The 13422-nt window shown below is 43.2% G+C and overlaps 1 protein-coding gene across 1 annotated transcript in view; it reads left to right on the forward strand.

Annotated features, from left to right (window-relative positions):
- Window positions 1–13422, forward strand: part of LURAP1L (leucine rich adaptor protein 1 like) — a 79772-nt gene that overhangs the window by 17590 nt on the left and 48760 nt on the right. The gene's annotated exons all lie outside the window — the stretch shown is intronic.

Here is a 13422-nt window from a genome sequence, read left to right on the forward strand (position 1 = left end):
GATGATTTGTATGTGAAACAAGATGCCCAAATGGGAGGTAGGCAGACCTACACAGTACTAAACACACACACATACACTATGATACAAGATACGAGATATACAGTAATGAATATATAGCTTTATTTACAGCACACATACTTCATTTCCTGTGACTATAATACATACCAAATCAGCATCCTGCCACTCATCAGGTCGGGGAACCCCAGTGCGACCGAAAAACAGGAGCACGCAGCTTCAACGGGCAGCTTCAACGGGAAAGATCCTGCGCCACTCGTCAGTGCACAGCTGAGGCTCCAAGTTCCCACCGGAGGACCCTGAACTTTTATAGGGCTTTGTAAACAAGTGTGTGTACGTAGATGAGCCAGCACTGGGTCTGGGAACCTTTCTGTAGGGCTGCTGGCCAGGCATTCCTCCTCCTGTTGAATCAGGTCCCAGGCACAGACAAGCTACTCTCCCCCACAACCACTTGTGTAAGCCCTGCTGATACAGCTTTTTGCTTAAAAAAAACAAGTCCCCAGCTTAAAAAGTGACAGGACAGCATAATGTTTTTGTTCTGAGAGCATTTTTTTTAACCCATCGTATTATAGTATGCAAATACCTGCTAATCAACTCATTACTAGCCTGTTGTAAATCAAACAACTCGACCTGCAAGCCACGTTATTTGACTCAAAGTTAGTTACATCTCATCAATTGTAGCTAACTTCCCCCAGGATCATTAGGACGTGAACGTGCCTTACAAAGCTCCCGGGGCAATGGTCTTCATGGTCTTGATTGAGCCGAAAGATGGACATGTGGAGGGGTAAATTAACTTGTGCTGAAACAGCTGGCAGAGCCCATCCTGCTATGTTGACGAAGAGTCTGCTTAGAATAGTTGGTGGAGTCCAGCTAGCCATTTGCTGAATAGGAGAGAGTTATCCTGGGATGGCTGGTGGAGCCTATCCTGCTGTTAGCCAAAGGTAAGAGAATCTGTGCTATACTGTTTTAGCCTCCAACGGAGGTGTTTGTTCCCCTTGGCACAATGAGCATTCTTAAATTTTGAGGGATGGCTGGCTTTGCTAATCTAGTGAGATTAACACAGCCAGACAGCCTACAACATTTGAAAATGCTTGCTCTGCCAATTGGAATAAGCACTCCTCAGTGGCTGGCATAATACCAGACTGCTGTTGGTAAATTCTGTGTAGAGGCATGAAATTAGGGTAACTTTTGAAAGTGCTCTGAAGTCCAGGCCCACCATGATTTCCACTTCCTTATTTTTAATATCTAAAATACCATACCTACTTTTGGAAAAACTAAATAGCTAGGGCTGGATATTGAAAGCATGTTTAGCACTGGATAGCCAGATATGTAGAACTTATCCGGCTATCTAGCGGTCTGCTGAAAATCCGCAGTCTCTTATCTGGCTGTCTTTTGAACTAGACAATTTGTGGGCAGGCAGTGGGTGAATCTGGGCAGCGCTATGTATCTAGTTAACTTCACCGGATAAGTAGCGGTATTCGTTCTTATCTGATTAATTTTAGAGCTGATCTAACTTAGCCAGATTGAATTTATCCGGCCAAGTAGCGCCCTGACTGCGGATATTTGACAGCATAGCCATGCCACTGAATATACCTTGTAACTTAGCCAGATAAGTCATATACAGCTAAGTTACTTACCTGGCCAGGGATGAAGATCAGGCCCCTGTAGGTTTTAAATGTTATTTTAAATATCTCCCCCTTTTTGCTATTTCTGCTTTTATTTTTTTTTAATTCTTTCTTTCCTTTCTTAATTCTAATTCTCTCTTCTTTCTCTTTCCCCCTATATTTTTTCCTCAACTATGCTCTCCCCTCGTCAAGGTCAAAGTGGCACTGAAGGCAGGCAGGAAGTTTGCTCCTCACCTTGAACTTTAATCAATACATTCCTTTTCCTCCTGCTAGATCAGTCCTTACACTTGGGATCTCCCTGCTTCTCAACTGCTGAAGAAAGAGGGCACACCCCCTTAATGACCTCATTCTTGGCCATAAAAGGGGGAGTGGTCATAGGCCCTTGCCAGTAATCTCTGTCTCCTGCAAGCTGTGGATAAGAGTAGATGGATTTTGTCCCAGAGGCAGGGTGTGGCCCCAGCTGATAGAGCCTTCGAAGCTCCTGGGACAATAGTTCTTTGGGGCTGCTTGTCCCCAGTGGAGCTGCCTCTAGGAAGGTTCCTGGCAGTAGGCACTTAGGAGAGGATCCGTGTTTTTGTCTAGGGACTGAGGATCTATCCTAGGAGGATCCTAGAGGACCTGGCCCTATCAAAAAAACATATATATATTAAGGGAACTGTAGGGCTCGCGCTCGCTCTCTCTCTCTCTCTCTCTCTCTCTCTCTGTACCTTAACAGTCTGCCTCTGCTCCTCTCGGGTTTTGTATGAGAGGAAAAAGGAGCCTGCAAAAAAAAACCAGAAAGAGAGGATAGTAACACAGTTGTAGGAAGCAGTCACGACACCTATAGTGGTATTATGCAGGGTGGGCCCAGGTTACTGTAGATCAATGGTTCCTGGATATAATTTTAAGGGGATACACACTTAAATGTGTCTCCCCAGTACCAAATATCTTTATGATTTACCCTTGCATGTTGCAAATCAAGAGGCAGTAAGAATAACCCTGCAAAAGTTACAGGACTTAAAGGCCATAGTCCCAGTCCCTTCCCAGGAAAAGGGGCAAGGAAAACACTCAATTTATCTTGTAGATCCTAAGAAGGATGGTATATCTTGTCCTGCCTTAGATTTAAAAGGGGTCAACACAAGCTTGAGTATACCCCACTTCAAAATGGAGACCCTCTGCTTTGTCATGGCAACAGTAAGAAAAGATATGGCAGAGGTCTACTTCCATACCCATCAGACCTTCTTTCCAAAGTCTCTTTCATTTTTGCATCCTAGGCTGCTATTTGCAGGCTTGCAGCTGCCCCGCGGACCTTTACCAAGGTCATGGTAGTAGTGGCAGCAGCTCTACACAAGCAGGGGATAGTGGTACATCCTTATTTGATGACTGGCTTATCAGAGAGAAAACCCAACAGGCTTCAGCCATGGTAGTCTGGCTTCTAGAAATACTGATTGGTGAACTATGGGAAGAGTAATTTAGAACCCGCTCAGCCGCTAGAATTCTAAGGTTCTACCTTTGACATGATGGAAGGACATGTGACCCTCACACCCAAGACGATCACCAAAATAATAGAGCAAGTAGGGGTTTTTCGCACCCTAAGTTGTCTCAAGTTATTGGATTATCTCCAGCTATTGGAGCGAATGGCAACCACTAGAGATGTAATTTCCTGGGCCAGGACACATGCACCCTTTGCAGCAGCTGCTGCCAGCCCACTGGTCTCCAACTTCTCAGGACAACGCAGGCGGCGGAGGACCGTCTGGTGCCTGGATCCCTCTTACCTTATAAAAGGGTAGACTTAGAACCACTGGACTGGGTTGTCCTAACCACCGCTGCCAGCATGATCAGGTGGGGAGCTGTTTCCCAGGGCTGTCTGGCTCTAAGGGAGTTGGTTGGAGGAGGAAGCTCTTTGGCCAATAAACAGTTTAGAGATAAGGACCATCAAATTAGCACTTCAGGCCTTCCAGCAAAAAATAAAGGGGAAGGCAGTCAGAGCTCTCGGACAGTGGCATATGTGAACAAGCCGGGAGCACTCGCAGCACCAGGCTTGTGGAGGAAGTGAGTGGGATACTCAGCTAGACAGACAGGAATCTGCCCCAGTTCTCAGCAACTCACATTGCCGAAAGAAAATGTTCAAGCAGATTTTCTCAGCAGAAACAGGCTGGACCCAGGAGAATGGGAACTCAGCCAGGACAGCTTCCAGATGATAGTAGAACAATGAGAACCGCCAGCTGTGGCCTTAATGGCAGCCTGAGCAAATGCCAAAGAAGACAGGTTCTTCAGCTGGCAGAAGGAAAGAGGATCCAGGGTATACATACCTTAATCTGTCCCTGGCCAAAGAGCAGGCTCCTGTAATGAAACACATGAAATTGCCATGCTGGGTCAGACCAAGGGTCCAACAATCCCAGCATCCTGTTTCCAACAGAGGCCAATCCAGGCTATAAGTACCTGGCAAGTACCCAAACACTAAGTATATCCCACACTACTAATGCTAGTAATATCAGAGGCTATTTTCTAATTCAACTTGATTAATAGCTGGTTATGGACTTCTCCTCCAAGAACTTATCCAAACATTTTTTAAACTTACAGCACTAACTGTTCTAACCACATCCCCTGGCAACAAATTCCAAAGTTTAATTTTGCATTGAGTGAAAAAGAACTTTCTCCGATTAGTTTTAAATGTGCTACATGCTAATTTCATGGAGTGTCCCCTAGTCCTTCTATTATCCGAAAGAGTAAATAACCGATTCACTTTTACCCATTCTAGACCTCTCATGATTTTAAAGACCTCTATCATATCCCCCCTCAGCCGTCTCTTCTCCAAGCTGATCAGCCCTATCCTCTTTAGCTTTTCCTCATAGGAGAGCTGTTCCATTCCCTTTATCATTTTGGTTGCCCTTCTCTGTATTTCCACCTTGGCCCCTGATAGGAAAACTTGATAAAGAGGATAGAGGATCAACCTCAAAGGTGATACTGGTAGCCCTTGGAATGCAAACCTAATAAGGATCATGGTGGAGACACCCCCCCCCCCTCCCCCATGTAACTCCCTAGAAGTCAGAGGTTGCTATGGCAGGGCCCAGTACCAGTGAAAGACCCATCTCCATTTTGTCTTACAGCCAGGCCCTTGAAAGGGCATAGCTGTAAGGCACAGGGTACTCCCAGTCAGCAGTGGCAACAATGCACATAAGGGGTCAATTTTGTTAGCCTGCATTTGAGTTTGGAGTTTATTCAAAACTTACTACTGGGTGTATAAAACTTCCCTATGGAAGTCAGATTTTCCACAAATTCTAGACTTCCTGCAGAGGAGTCTGACAAGAAGCTTGGTACTCAATTCACTGTGAGTGCTAGTGGCAGCCATATCCTGCTACAGGGGTGGCATTTAACGGTATCTAGGTGGCTGCATACATGGATGCGGTGCACTTTTTAAAAGGGTTGATGTATATATGACTACCCTTCAGACCAGTTTTTCCTCAGTGGAACCTTAACCTGGTTCTTAGAGGATTAATAGGAGAACCCTTTGAAGCAAGTATCCATTAAGAATCTGCCATTAAAAAAAATACCTTTTTGGTAGCAATCTGCCCTGTCTTGGAATTGCAGCCCTGTCTTCCCACCTAGCCTAGGAGTAGCTTTTGTATCTCCCAGAAGGATTGCTCTAGCAGGAGGAAAAGGAAAGGAAAATTGTTCTTGCCTGATCATTTTCAGTCCTTGAGTCCTGCTAATCCAATCCAGACCCCACCCAGGAACACAGGGGCCACATGCAGAGATGTCCAAGGTAATCTGGCTCTCTTCCTCTCTTTTTCTCCCCTTCACTCTCCCTGAGAGGGAGAATAGCCTTGAGAGATTAAAAAAAAAAAAAAAAAAAAGGGAGAAATATAATTAAATATAAGGGAGAAAGAGGCTGAAATGGGGGTCCCTGTGCGGTTGCTTTGACAGTCTACTGGCAAGGGCCTATAACCACGCCCCCTTTTATGGCCAGGAATGAGGTCAAGAAGGGAGTGTTTCTGGCACCTGAGGAGCAGGGAGATCACTCCTGCTAGACCAGTCCTTACATTTGGGAAGGAAATAAAACTATCAGGTGAGAACAATTTTACTATTCTGTTTCCAGCATTTCGTATTAACTGTGTACTTTCTGATAGCATTAAGAGTGAACTTTTTTCTCAGCTGCCCATCTGCAGCTCATTAAAGGCGGGAGGAAAGATTTTGGTGAATTTCCATGATCGTGTTTGAACAAGATCTTCTATACAGAGTTCTCCTCTGAAACTGTATTCATGATATTTTCACCCAGGGCAGTGGTATCTATTGCTAGAAATGCATACCACTCTGCTGGTTACACCACTGTAACTATACCGGGACATGACGACTAGCAAATCAGAATCTGGAGTTTTGAGGTGTGGTGTGTCCTGGATGAAAAACCATCCTTAATGATGCATCAACTTGTCAAAAAATAAAAATTTAGAATCTGTCTCTATCACCCATTCCTTCCTACTCCCTCCTTCTTTCTTGGAAAACTCTACATAGAAAATGCTAGGTGTGACAGGGCTTTGAAAATTTGCCCAGGAATTGCTTGCCAAGTTAAAGACCTAGGGTACATGGGTTTTCAAAAACCCTGTGGTAAGAGAAAAATGCCGTCTTGTAAAGCATGTAACAGAAATAGAACATTACAGCTGAAATATCTCAGTTTATTGAGCAAGTCTTAATATGATAAATGGAATCCTATGCTGCCATCATGAGAGTTTGTTTCAGTTTTAGAAAACTAATTTTCATCTTAGTGTTGTAAGGTAGGAGAAAAAACTAAAAATGTATCAATCTCAATATGACATCGACATAAGTTGGCAGCCTGTTCAGATGTTGAAAGTGCTCATGTGCTCTTCAAGGGCCTTTCATTACTCACGGAGGTCAGATTTTCAGAGCCATTCATGCATATAAAACACTGTTTTATGCACACGAATAGCTGCTATAAAATAGCCTGGGACTCACTGCATGTAGAAAGATGCATGGAACCTGACTGTGTGTGCACTTTACATGCACTGGGGAGAGGCATTCTAGTGGGTTGGAGTTGGGATCTAACATGAATACTTTTGTGTTATAAAAATTATGCATGCATGTAAGTTCACTCACAAAATTTATGGCCTTGATAGAGCAGGAATGGTTTTCTGTGGGTGTATTTGGGCATGTTCCAAACCAATTATGTGCCAATTGTGCATATAAGTTTATTTTGAAAATTTTGGGTAAAAGCTAAGGGGTAGATTTTAAAAAATTGCGCGATCGTGTACTTTTGTTCGCGCACCAGGCGCGAAGAAAAGTATGCTGGATTTTATAAGATACGCGCGTATCTTATAAAATCTGGGGTCGGCGCGCGCAAGGGGCGTGCACATTTGTGCAACCTGCGCGCGCCGAGCCCAGTGCGTGCTGCCTGTTCCCTCCGAGGCCACCCGATTTCGGAGCGGCCTCGGAGGGAACTTTCCTTCACCCCCCCCTCCCCTACCTTTGTTGGCAAAGGTAACTTTGCGCGCGCCAGCCGGCAGCCCCGCTCCGTGTGCTGGTCTGGAGGCCGCGGCCACGCCCCTGGAACACCCCCGGGCCGAAACCACGCCCGCGACGCCGCCCCAGGGCTTTACGCGTGCCGGCGGCCTATGCAAAATAGGTGCGCCGGCGCGCGAGTGCCCTGCGTGCGTAAATCCGGAAGGATTTACACGTGCAGGGCTTTTAAAATCCGCCCCTAAGCACAGACATTACTGCAACATGCACAGTTATGAAATTATCCTCCCTGTGAGTATATTCACAAAGAAAGTCTCCCGGTTTGTGTGTGTCAAAATTCCTTATTGAAGATGGTTCCTAGAGCAACACAAATAGAGAAAAATTCCCTTGTATTATAGAATTCCCATAATACAGTCCTTTTTTTTTTTTTTCAATTTTGCTGCAATGAGTTTGAAATGCATTTACCCAAACATATTTGAAATTTAAATTGAGTTCCATTCAAACCCATTGGAGAAAAGTTAAATATAGGCTGGGTTGTACATCCTTTTCCAGTTTGTTCAGTCAGGATGGCCATATAAGTAACACATAGATATTCAAAAGGTCATACAGATAGATGGATAATTTTTCAGTTCTCCAAATGGCAAAACTGACATATTGAGAGACTTAATCCGGCTAAACAGAATTTATCCACATAAGTTGGGGGTGTTCCGGGGGCAGGCGGAAAGTGTTTCTGGGAGGAGCTGGATTACCTGCATAAATTATCCCGCTAACTCCGATATCCTGAGTTAGTCGGTTAATTTATGTGACTAACTCTGGTTGTGCCACTGACATGCCCTAAAATTAGCCAGATAAACACATGCAGCTAACTAAGATAGCCTGGTATATTTAGCAGTGCAACCAAACTGCTGAATATATCCTGCTAGTTAGTCAGATATGTTTATCTGGCTAATAACTGAGCTGCTCAGTGGCTGAATATTGCTCCCATAATGTACATTGGGTAGCAACGTATGGGGGGGGTATTGCTATTTTATTGTTGCCTCATTAATGAGTCATATTATCACACTCAAGAAGTGTTCCTAATACCATAAATTTGGCACAAATAGTATTAAGTTTTGTTTAATATATCACCTATATTATACTAAAAACAAACCACACTGAATATGTCTAACTCAGGAATAATTATCATGTACCAAGGAACATTCAAGTTTTGTCTACCAATGTAGTGATTTTAACTGGTAAGCTTCAGTCTTATCGTAGTTACCCCATGTACCATGTTTTCTGGCAACCAAAATGTTTAAATGTTTTTATCTATACATTTGAAAATGTCTATTCCTTTATATGTCAACACAGCATCCATAGACTTTAAGGCATAGAAAAACACGACCATTGAATAACATGCAAACACGCGTAGTGTGGGCACCCAGATCTCTCATATCCCCAAATGTTACATTAGAAAATATTGAGACAGTACAGAATCCCCCAATATAAAACTTTTCATTTCACGTGAGCATTAGACATCACTAAGGGATATCTGCTCCTTAATACAATTACAAAAGAGCTGCAACACGACAGACCCAGTAGTCTTTCCATATTTTGTCATAAAGCACCTCCTTATGCTTTAACTTATGTTAACTGTTCAATCAAAGCAATTTCATGCACCTTTCGCTTCCTCGCTGCCAAAGTAGGAGTCGTCTTCCACATCAGGGCTATAGTAAATCTCCCAGCATGTATTAAATGATCTGCCAATGTTCTCTTGAAAGATGGTAGAAACCAACCTCCACCCCCCCCCCCCCTCCAAATAAAAAAAATCAGTCAAGGGACATTGTCACCAAAAAGGTACATAAGATCCTTTCAACCCACAACCCAGCCAGCATAAACGAGACGCCCCAGGAGAAAAAGTGGCATAATAGAGAAGGTGTCTATACATCCGGTGAAGCAATTTAAACATTAAATCAAATAGATAAGCAATGTGTTCTTTGTCAATATGCTTCCAGTCGTCCCTGCCCAGATGCAAATAAAGATTTCTGTTCCATCTGTCGTTACATTCTAGGGGCAGATCCGCATCTTTCAAAGCAGTAGTAATAACTCTGCATAACAAAGATGTACGTTTCCTGGGGACAACGCTTTTTTAAAAAGACTGCTCGTAAAAACTTATCTTTCAAACGTTTTTGATGGTATCGCTGGCTGAGCTTGGTCACGGTGCTCTAGGCAAGTGCTTCTCAACCCAGTCCTCTGGGCACACCTACCCAGTCAGGTTTCAGGATACTCATAGTGATTATGCATGAAATAGTTCTGCATACAGTGGAAGCAGTGCATGCAAATCTGTCTAATACATATTCATTGCAGATACACTGAAACCTGAATGGCCAGGGGTGCCCCGATGTTGAGAAGCACTGGTCTAAGCAAAACGGATTCTGACGCTTCTAGCTGATGTCCAGTAATGCCCAAATAAAAATTTGGGCCAAACTTTTGAAAAGATAGTTTTTAAACGCACATGTAAAGGAAGAGACATTTTTATAAATGCATAGATAAAAACATTAAAAATGTTTGCTTACATAAAGGGTAACTATGATGAGACTGTCTTATTGGTTAAAATCATTACACTGGTAGTCTAAATGTGAATGTTCCCTGTTCCATGTGATGATAATTCCTGAGTTAGAAATAATCAGTATGGTTTGTTTTTAGTATTATATGGGTGATAGTATTAAATAGTGATTTCACCTACTTAAGTTGATTATTTTATATCAGCTGAGATAATTTATTCAACACGAGACATCCATGTCTTCTTTTTTTTTTTTTTTTACATTCTGTTATTCATTCTATATATTCACTGTTGTATCTGGGGGTTTTTTTTGTATTTTGTTGATATTTTGTGATATGCTATTTTATTATATTTTGATTATCATGTTGCAAACTGCTTTGAGCTTTTAGAGGGGCTATATAAATATGTTGTATTTATAGACACAGCACTAAATATGTGATAGAACTTATAATGTTACAAATTCATGTTTTTGATAAAGCAGCTGTTGCTGTTTAAGGTATTTTATATTAAGAATTTTAGTTATGGACATGTAATATAACCATTCCTGAGATGGCTTTTAAATCGTTTTGTCAATAACAGTAATATGGACCTTTTTGTGGTGATGTTGGTTATGGATTTTTACAGTCATTCTTTTTGGGGAGAGCAGAGACTAATTAGTATATGAACAACCAGAATTCACTCATCTTTTTAAAGAGTGGACTGTGACACCAGTCAGGAATGGAAGCAACAGTTTGACTGGTATTAGGTACAATAGTATGAAAACATTGAAATAGTTTTGTAACTTATTTTCCATAAATCCAAGCAGTTTCACCAGTGGAATTTTTTCTATAAGTCAAATATTATACTGAATGTTTTATTTATTAGCAAATTAATAAATGGAAAATGCAGCGTACAGATTAAAACATACATAAAATAAAACAAAATAAAATTTCACACAATGGCCAGCACTTTAAACAAAAGAACAGTCTGAAACGCTGCCCGACTCTGGGTGGTGTTTGTAAGTCTGCTTGAATAAATGAGTCTTCAGGCTGTGCCAGTTTTGTAGTAGGAATATCTAACAAAGTTTTGCAAACTTTGGGGTAGACTTTATAAATCTGCGCCCGCGCGTACTTTTGTTCACGCACCAGGCGCAAACGAGTACGCGGGATTTTAATAGATACGCGCGTAGCCGCTAAAATCTGGGGTCGGCGTGCGCAAGGCTGCCCAAAATCGGCAGCCTGCATGCGCTGAGCCGCGCAGCCTGCCTCCGTTCCCTCCGAGACCGCTCCGAAATCGGAGCGGCCTCGGAGGGAACTTTCCTTCCGCCCCCCTGCACCTTCCCCTCCCCCCCCTACCTTTGTTGCACAAGTTACGCCTGCTCGAGGCAGGTGTAACTTGTGCGCGCCGGACCGACCGCCGGCGCGCCATGGTCCGGTCTGGGGGCTGGTCCGGAGGCTGCGGATGATGCGCTGGCCCCGACACGCCACCCCCCCCCCCCCCGGAAAGCCTCGGGACTTGCGCGTGTCGCCGAGCCTACTCAACATAGGCTCGGCGCGCACAGGGGGAGTTTGGGCCAGATTTTTGGCCCTTTATGCTTTGCATTTAGGCTGCTATGTTTTTCGCCTGAATGCTCTTAACCCTCCTCCCCCCATCCCTTATAAAAGGATTACAAGCACATTGAAAATACATATTAAACTACAGTATTGATTGGAAATGTTAGGTTTGGTGTTTTTGATTTCATATTTTGTATTTTCCATAAGCAGAAATCATATTGATGCTTTTCTAAACATCTCCTAAAGAGTTTGAGAAGGGAGAAACAAGAAAATTCTTTTGTAATTAGTAATATACAAAATAAGCAATGTTCATCATATTAATTTTTACAATATTTCAAAGGGTTTTTATATCTATCAGTAGTGATAAGTTAGAGTTTGGATTCAGTCCCAGTGCATAGTTGCTGGTTAGTATCAATATTTTCTGCCCTAAAATAACTTGATTTATCCTTCACAACAATGATAGCTGCAGCACTTGAACTTGAAAAATGGTGCATGAGGTCACATGCGTGGTGGTACTAATTTAAAACAATTGAACAGCCAAAGGGGAGGAGCTAACAACTTAAGTTATGTTTACCTCCACACTATAAAGATAAGTCATTGGGAAATATCTAGAAAACTTAGGCCTACTTAAAAACAAAACAAAAAAAAACCCCAAAAGGGCAGAAAATCTTTTTTGGGGCCTAAGGTCTCTCTTTTTTTTCTGTTTCTTGTTTGTTCTCTTTTTTTCTATTTTCTCTCCTTGTTTCTCTTTCTCTCTCTTTCTCTCTCTCCTGGTCCTAGGAACATTGTGCACCTCTGGAGCAGCCACAATAAAGCTTGGAAAAAAAAAAACTTTTCAGAGGGAGGAGGGGCAGGCTGCAGCAAACACTTCAGACTTGTCCGTTAGCTTGTGTTTATTTTGGGCTATAATATTATGGCTGTTTTATTGTACATCGCTTAAGGCATATTGCTTAAGCAATAAACAAATTTAAGATATAGATAAATAAAGATAAAGTAACATGGCTGCAGCTGCCAGTGTTCAGTAGTGAGTATTCTGGAGAGGTATGGGAGGGGGTAGGAAAAGTGCAGGAGGAAGGGAGCTTGATTGTGGGGCATTTTTAAGCAAAAAAAAAAAGGGATGAAGCAGTGTTTCAGCCCCCCCATTAGTTAAGCAACCTCTGCAAACCTTGCAACAGCTCTGCTAGAGCATATAGGGGAATAATCCGAGGGTGAAGGTGCTGCTCCTGCGGGGCCAAAATGTTCCCAGTGTGACTGCCAACTTCTGCCCCACCTGTGATGGCAGCCCAGAGCTGGACCCTTCAGAGGGGTCCAGATCGAATCTTCTATACATGAAAGGTGGTCTACAGGAGGCGGTAGGACTGGTGGTCAACATTGATCCCTTACCCATAAGATTGCCTCCAGGACAACTAGGGCGAGTGCCCTTCCTGAAGGAAGGAGGCTCTGGGAATGTCACAGGGGTTATGATGGGGGGCCCGTAGCAGAGTCTTTCTCTAGATCCCGCTAAGGGTCCAGCAGGGGTCAATGCTAGGGGTTTTTCATCAGATTTTATCCTGGTAATACAGTGCTTTTTGTGCAATGCAGAAATCAAATTCCCTGAGGTATCCACATTTCCAGAGCCATAGTTCCTTGGAAGATAAGTGGAAAGCTTTAATGCTGACGGAAGATGCGCTTCTCCCACTGTGATTACAATACCAGATTCAGGTGAGGAAGAGTGATTAGCAGATGAGTCAGGGCTGAGTGCACCCCTAAGCTCCCAGGAGGAAGGGGAGCGCTCATCAGAAGAGGAGGATTCCTTGATAGCCAAGCTATTCTGAAAAGAAAAACTTGCAGCCTTCATTTCCAGGCAGCCTTGAAAACTTCAAGCTCCATGGCAGACGATTCAACAGATGGAGGGGGGAATCCTATCCTATCCTATCTTTCAAGTAATAAGGAAGTGGTCCAGATCCTTTCTTTTGCATGAAGACCTAAAATGGATTGTTCTAGCAAAAAGGGTCTCCCTTGGGGGGTGGGGTGCTAAGAGGTAACAGAATAATGGGGAAATTAACCCCCTCCTTGCAGAGGAAAGGAGTAAGCTATTACGGGTCCCTAAGTTGGACACACTGATAGCCTATAGAACTAACATCCTGGAAAAAGGAAGTAATGCATTAAGGGACCCTCAGGCCTCGATTTACAGGGGTTACATGGCATGAGCAGCCATACGCTGGCTTCAACAATTGCCTGAGAGTCAGGAAACTCTGCACTGGAATCAGCATTGGCC

Source organism: Rhinatrema bivittatum, chromosome 1 (assembly GCF_901001135.1).
Source record: "Rhinatrema bivittatum chromosome 1, aRhiBiv1.1, whole genome shotgun sequence".
NCBI classification, from domain to species: Eukaryota; Metazoa; Chordata; class Amphibia; order Gymnophiona; family Rhinatrematidae; genus Rhinatrema; species Rhinatrema bivittatum.